Genomic DNA, 8,301 nt, shown 5'->3' with positions numbered 1-8,301 from the left:
AACAGTACAGGATTACAAGCTCCTAAATTCAATCCCAGGTATCAGTAGAAGCCTGAGCTAAGCGTTGCTCTGCTGTTTCTGTTTCTTTCTGTGTATCTCTTATTAAAATAAAATAACTTTTAAAAAGAACATTGGATTTTAGTTTTCTATACGATGTAATGTATTTTTTTTGTAATATGACTGAACTGAATTTAGTTTTCATGGTATAGATGTAGGTGTTAGATTGTTAAGAGTTAGGGTTTAAGAGATGTTACAGTTTTTCAAGGTAAAGACTGTGTATTAAAGACTAGGTGATATGTGAGTTACTTAGATGCTTAATTGTGGTAAAGAAAGTGTAGTAGAATTATGAGTAGAGAAAAGTTTATATATCAAATAGATGCATTTTACAGTTAACAATATCCCTGTGTTGTCACATGGATGAGCCCAAATAACTCCAGAATTTAGTCAGGCTTTTTATGATTTCTTTACATCTTTGTTTTAGTGAGACTGTATACACTGTCACAGGCAAGTTTGAAAATTTATTTTGAAACCATGGTCTAAATACAGAGTTGTAGTTTTTGTGCTTCTCAGTAACAATCCCCCCACCCTGAATCTTATAGTTTGTAATGCTTTCTATTAGGAGGCTAATAGTTTACAGGTCAATTGATGGCACATGTATCCAGTTTTCCATATTTTTAAGTAACAATTCCTCCCCCAGAATTTTACTAGTTTGTAATGTTTTCTATTAGGAGGCTAGCATTTTAGAAGTCAATTGATTGCACAATGTGTACAGTTTTCCATATTTCCATGATAGATGTTTGAAAAACACTCTCACCCCAGTCCAGGCTTTAATCTGTTTCAAGATAGATCTTGTGTGATTTTTAGGAAAACCCAGGGGTGGCTGCATTCATAATTCCACAAGAGGCATCTTTGACCCAAGACTCTGACTGCAGCCTGGGTCAGAGATACATCTTGTGGAAATTTTTGTTTTATTTAGCTATTCTTTTTATTTTCACCAGAACACTCCTCAGTTCTCGTTTATGATGGTTGGGGCTATCAAATCTTGTGGAAATTCTCAGTCAGCAGCTGGTGAGAATTGCTGACCAGAATTGAGATCAGAATCTAGGTAGATTTTTTCATGACACCACCTTCTGTGTCTTTTTAGATGCAACTAACTTTAGATCAACCAGCTTCTCCAGGGACAGGCTCTATTTTCCACTTTGGGGATTTCTTTTTCTCCTTGTATGGGGTCTATTCAGGGAAGAAGAGTCTTCTCAGGAAAAGGTTTGTTTTTTAAATCATTATGCTGTCTACCCCTGGGAAAGAGGTTTGTTTATTATGAAAAAAATACTGTGATTCCCTCTCCTTGAGGAAAAATTTCTGGAGTGTTGTGAAGAAAATTTCAGTGCTGAGTTTGGCGTGTCCTGCACTGCCATTAGCTATTGTGGTTTCTTCCTGCAGATGCAGTCCTTGGTGATAGGAGTTTAGTTTTTATGAATTCATCTGGGACAACGTGGAAGTGTTTGAGAAGGTAAGAAATGTTGAAAATCAGGATGACACTGGAAAGACCAAGGCAAAGGTAAGGAAAACATCTCTGATTGCTAAGCAAGGGGTCACAGGAGAAATGCTTTTACGGAAAAAAAAAAAAAAAGGGTATATGCTAACTATATTTTTAACTTTCTCAACAAATGTGTAAATAGTCTACACATAAATTACAAACTGTAATATGTTCATAAAGAATAGTTAAGGGTTATTGTTTATCTACCTTCCTTATTTATATACTTCATAATTTTTGTTTGTATTGTGATTCCAATGTGTGTAATATTTTATGGGATTGGGGTTTAAGTTTTTTAACTTTCATTTAAAATACTTATTTTTGGATAGAGACAGAAATTAGGGGGTAAAAATAAGGAAAGAGACAGAGATACCTGCAGCCCTGCATCACCACTCATGGAGCTTTCCCCCTGCAGGTGGGAACCAGAGGCTTAAACTGGGCCCCTGTGTATTGTAATGTGTGTGTACAACCAGGTGTGCCACAGACTGGCCCCATGAATTTCTTCTCTATGACTGCTATTTAAAATATGCTCATGTTTTTGTGTTTATCCACTTTTAATTTATCATTGGATAGAGACAGAGAAATTGAGAGGGTGGGAGAGGTAGATAGAGGGAAAGAGACAGAGACACCTGCAGCCCTGCTTCACCACTTGTGAAGCTTTTCCCCTGCAGATGGTGACCAGGGGCTTGAACCCATGTCCTTGTGCAGTGTGTGTGTGCTTAACCAGGTGCTCCACCATTTGCCCCATGATGTATTTATATAACTTACCCAGACAAGATATGCAAAGGTGTTTCACTCATTAAAAATTCATTTGCCATCTGATGTGTCTTTCAGATTGAGCATAGCTCTTGTATGTATGAGGTCTGAAGCTCAGTCCTTCACTAGTCCTTCTCTGGCTTCTTTCTCTTTCTCTGTCATTAAAATACATTTTAATGAGATAGATTGAGGGGGGGATAAATAGAGGAAAAAGAGAACAACATTGTAGTTCTGTACATAAATTCAGAACCTCATGCATACATGTTCTGTTTCCTTCCACTGATCCACCACTTGGACCACTCTCCATCAATAAATATTTTATAAAGTGGTCTCCGTCATTTTTTTGTGATTTATAATTTACTGATAAGAATATACTTGTATAAGTGTTCTGTCACTCTAGAATTGCCATTCAGATTATCTTTTCTAGTGTTCAAATGAAACAAATTAGTATGTATGCCTTTTTTCTATACAATTTCTATTTACTGATTATGATTTCTAAGAAGTTTATTATATCTAATGACATGATCTGAGGTTGATAAATAGACATAAGTGCTTTTTCTTATATAGCCCATTTCATTAAATTTCTCAATGCTATGGGTTGAACATGCCTAGGGAAGTAATGGTATTTGCAGTTGAGTTTATATATGTTATACAATTTTTTTTACTTTGAATCATTAGTTATTACACCTTCAAATGGCATTGGATTTTGCTTTATGGTGTTTTAACACCATATCATCAGTAGGTTTCCTTATACTGTGAATGCATTTTAGTACATTGTTGTTTTTTTTATATAGATTGAGCTTTTATTTTATTCATGGAGTAAAAATTTTTTCTTTAGATGCACAGACCTTTTAATATGTTTGTAATGTTAATTCTTGTCAGAATTGATACAGAAAGGATATAGTTCTGGTATTTTAAAAAAAATTTTCATGATGTGTGTTATAATACTACATTGGATATAGAATTAGATGCGTAGATTTTTGGACCCTTAGCTTCTCCTGGTTAGTGATAAGAGGCAGAGTTTTATCTAGGGAGGTGCACAGTAGAATGCTTATAGATGTTACCATTAAGTGTTTTGTTATTGTAAGAATAGAACATTAGCAATATGAGTTTTATGCTATAGTTACTATAAATTGTGTTCTGGTTACTGTGAAATTGCCTTTGAAAGTGGACATGGATGTGTCTGAGATGTCAGTAGGTAGGAGTAGAATAGAATGTGAAAATATTTGGACACTGAGTTTCACCCTCATAGCTTCCAAGAAATCACCTAAATAGCATCTTCATCAACACAATGGGCCCTTGTTGGGGTTTGAGTATCCAGTTATGGGACAAACCCAGATCCTTGTACATGTCCTTTTGCATCATACTGTGTGCACTTAACCAGGTGTGCCACTGCCCTACTCCTTAAATACCATCACTACAAGAAAAATATTGATTTTTTTTTCAGCAAGAGAAATTCAGAGCGAGCTACAATTGGAGAAAGAGAGAGACATACAGACAGACAGACACACCAAAGCACTGCTCATCTCTGGCTAATGATACTGCTGAAAATTGAACCTGGAACCTTAGAGCTTTAGGCATGCAAGTCTCTTGCATAACTATTATGCTGTCCCCCTAGGCCATAGGAAGTTATGTTGATGCATATGTCCTGCATCCCTGGTCTGTTAAAACATTCTGTTCATAGGCATAACTCTGTGTGTGGGAAGCATTCACATGTTTGTCCTATATAGGTAAATCATCTTTCACTTAAAGAGGTATAATTTTCCTCTAGTATAGTTTCTTGTCACTCAAATCAGTGGCCCTTGATTTTCTATGTATTAATTGAAATACATATTGACCTTTTATTTAGGCTATGTCAGTGGACATGTGTCTAATTTCTTGCTACTTTTCTTTTTTTTGTTGTTCATTTCTTTAATACTTGTTTGGTATATTAGAGCTTGGGTCTTTAAGGTTTACTCTTTTTAAAAAATAATATTGTTTAGAGACAGTAATTGTGAGAGGATGGGGATATAGGGAGAGAGACAGACACATGCAGTTCTACAGAGAGAAATCAAGAGTGGATGGGAAGACAGGAGAGAAAGATGGACAGACACCTGCAGACCTGCTTCACCGCTTGTGAAGTGACCCTTCTGCAGGTGTGGGGTGGTGGGGGTTGAACTGGGATCCTTACTCCGACCTTTATGCTTTGCACCATGTGCACTTAATCCATGGCGCTATCGCCCAGCCCCCTCCTCTGATGTTTTCCAGATTTGCTTCCATTTTAGTGATACAAAAATAAAGATTCCTGTGGTCTGGGAGGTGGTTCAGTGGATAAAGTGTTGAACTCTCAAGCTATGAGGTCCTGAGTTTAATCCCCAGCAGCACATGTGCCAGAGTGATGTCTGGTTCTTTCTCACACTCCTCCTATCTCTCTCATTAATAAATAAATAAAATATTTAAAAAATGAAGATTCCTGTTGACAGACATTTCAGGCTCTGGTGGATTTGGGGCTCAGAGCCCTCTGGTTTTTCCCCTATCAGTTCACCTCTCTGGGAATTTGGACCAGAATTATTTTGGGGGTATTATTATTGATTATATGTGGGAGTTCTGGCTACTGTAATTGCTATTCTGTTTTATATGGGCATTGGTAGATTGATCCAGACTGTTTCTATTTTTCAGTAGTAGGCTTTTAGAAATGTGAGGTTCCGGGACACATTGGTGAAGTCATCTGCCCAGGGAAGTCAGGATGGAATCCTTGTAGCATCTGCAATCTGTTGGTTGCAAGGAAATAAGACTTAAAGAACAAAACGTTTAATGGACAGAGGCCCCAAAGTAGGAATAGAGCAGTTGACATTAGGAATCATAGAATAGAAAGAAGCTAGGAAGCCTCTTAGAGGTATGTTCCTAGGAGCCCATGAATTTAGTCATCTTGGCTGAGCTTGATAGCTAACATGGAGATAAGACTGGGTAAATTGTTTGGGAATATGTTGTCACATTTAATAAGAGAATTAGAAAGCCAAAGTAGGGCAGCAAATAGCTCTTAAACTTAAAAGGCATTATAAATGGGAGTCGGGCGGTAGTGCAGCGGGTTAAACACACAAAACACAAGGGCCAGCTTAAGGATCCTGGTTCAAGGATCCCATTTCGAGCCCTGCCTCTCCACCTGCAAGGGAGTCACTTCACAAGTGGTGGAGCAGGTCTGCAGGTGTCTTTCTCTCCCCCTTTCTGTCTTCCACTCCTGTTGGGCAGTAAGCCGGCTCCTCCCTGCTTAAAGCCCCTGTCTCTAATCCTGCTTAACTAAGCACCGCCCTGCTGGCTTAACACTGCTGTCTATTTACATAACTGTTAACTAAGCACCGCCCTGCCTCCAGGGCATTGGTTTAATCCTCACTGGTTCGTGCTTTTTCCTTCTCCCCACCCCCTATCCTATGTACATCCTCTTCCGACCTGATAGTTCCACCTCAGGATATATAAGGACAGGATTGTGATTAGAGATAGCTTAGATTGCACTTCATTCCACATGAATAAAGACTGAACTGCGTACCACTCAGCCATGAGTCCCTAGTCGTCTCTCTCTCCCACCTGCGAAGCTAGCCCGGCACCCTCCTCTCTCCATTTTTCTGTCCTATCCAACGACATCAATAACCACAACAATGTTAAACAACAAAGGCAACAAAAGGGAAAATAAATAAATAAATAAATAAAAAGCATTATAAATACAATTAATTTTATCACATCAATGCAACACAGGTCCCATAGCTATTCACATTTAGCACAGGAGTCTGTATAACCTCTGAGTCTTTGCAGTCACAGCTCTCTGAGGTCACTGTCCATGGTCATAGCTGGTAACATTCTAGGCTGCACTTACAGGACAAATGTACCTTGAGTGGCAGAATACAAAGACCCAGCCTCTGGTTAGTGAATTTATCTTTGCCACTGTTTATAGTGAGAGTAAAGTCCAGGAGAGACCACAAAAGGGCGTAGGAGGATATTCCTAATGAAAATGACCAGTGACAGCAAGGAGTTGTCTGGTAGAGGTCTAAGCCCATGGTATGTATAGGAGAATCCAAGAATTTCCTGACTAAGACCTCAGGTGATGAGAGGGACTGGTATTGGCCTAAAGGCCATCATAAAGTGAGCCAGTCTTTTCCCCTTTCCAGCTTTTGTGGTCCCTTCTTTGTCTGAGAAGCTTAGACTCTCTCCCAGTTGTTAAGCTGTAGAGGTCATTTTTTGTATCCAAGCCAGTATTAGGCTTGCTAAATCATATTTTCCTTACATATTGACTAAATGTAGATCTTTTTGTTCTGGTCAGTACAGCATTCTAATGACGTTATTTGCTTTAATATTGCTTATGTACTTTGAGTAAATAATCCTTCATAAGACATGTTAAATGTTTGCCAATTTCATACTTGCTTTCTCAGAATAAGAGTATATGTGCTACAGTTATAAAATACCCACAATTTATTTTTGCCTTTTGAGGGTTGCTTTTTGCTTTATGTGATAAAACATAACACCAAAGTTAACTTTCTGTGACTTCTAATATTTAGTCTTTTCCCTGTAAGTTAGTGTGTAAGCTTGCATGAGTATTGATTCCATTGATAGCTCCTCTTGCCTGATTGTACTGGTGAAGTCTTCCCAGGACTATGAGGAATAGTAATGGTGAGTTACAGACTTTAAGGCTAAAGGTTTTAGTTCTTTTTCCCATTGAGTGCCGAGTCTTGTCAAATGTCTTTTCAGTATGAATTGATATAACAGTGCGGTTTTTTTCTCTCTTCTTCTTGGTGCATTGCAGTGCATGGACTGATTTGTGGATGCTTTTTGGGGTGAATCCCATTTTTTAATATTGTCTTTATATGAATTTTTATCATGGGTTTATAGGCCTTGCTTTCTTGAGACTCTTTGTATTTATGTTTGGATGATATATGTTTATAGTGGTCTTATTCTGGTTCTTGTTAGGGTATGGCATGTTTGGTAATGTTTTCCACACTTTAAAGAAAATGGGCTTTGCATGATAACCCACATTTGAAAGTCTTACAGATTCCATTTGTGTAGCTGTCTTCATCTTTTACATTTTGGGAGTCTTGATGACTCTTTCAGTTTCTGCAATTGTGATTGGTCTGTTCATGCAGTCTATTGTTTTTTTGGGTTGAATGTTGCCAGTGGTATAAGCATAAAAATGTGTCATTTCTATTATATCCTTTCAGTTTTGAAATATTTAATTGATAACTCCATGTATCTTCTGTTGTTTGCCTCTGGTGAGGCGATGCTGTGGTTTGCAATGTGAGTTCTAAAGTTTTTGTGTGTATTGTATTGCAGGTAATTTACTGTTGCTGCAGTTTAACTTTTTTTTTGTTATAACAATGTGTTTTTATATCTGAATTCCCAAAATGTAATTATTTGTACATTACGATACAGGCATTTGTATTAGTGAGATGAGCACATGGCTTGAATTTTTTGGCCCCGTTTTTTCTTTTACCCCTCTAACGACTGAATGCCAATCTCTCCTTACATAAATAACAGCATAGATAGAAGTACCTTTAGAGGTAATGCTACCCTTTATTTTTAACATTTTTACATAGTTTCTTCTATATTAGCTTTTCATGAAGCAGCAGAGATTGACAGAAACCAGCATAGCCCTCTAGTAATTTGAGTTGCTGAGAATCAAACTGGGAAATTTATACCTGAGTCTGATGATTTACCTCATTTCTCCCCAGCAAGTGCACCTTCATTGGGTATTATTTTTGGCTACTAGGGTTGTTGTTGGAGCTCATGTTCTGAACAAACCCCACTGCTCATAATAGCCAATGTTTATTTTTCTTCAGTTTTTTGATAGAGGTTGTGAGAGACAGAGGGGAAACAACTGTAGCACTGCTCAACCACTCACAAAGCATTCCCCCTTTAAGTGGGGACTGTGCCTTAAACCTTGTTACTTGCGTATGTTATGTATGCTTTACCAAGTGAACTAGCACCCAGCCCTATTACCTTTTTATTTATTGAGTGCTGAACATCATGTGTAGTCCCCTTGAGGATAT

Source organism: Erinaceus europaeus, chromosome 1 (assembly GCF_950295315.1).
Source record: "Erinaceus europaeus chromosome 1, mEriEur2.1, whole genome shotgun sequence".
In the NCBI taxonomy this organism is placed as follows: Eukaryota; Metazoa; Chordata; class Mammalia; order Eulipotyphla; family Erinaceidae; genus Erinaceus; species Erinaceus europaeus.
The sequence above is the reverse complement of the archived record's forward strand: the minus strand, read 5'-3'. Positions refer to the sequence as shown.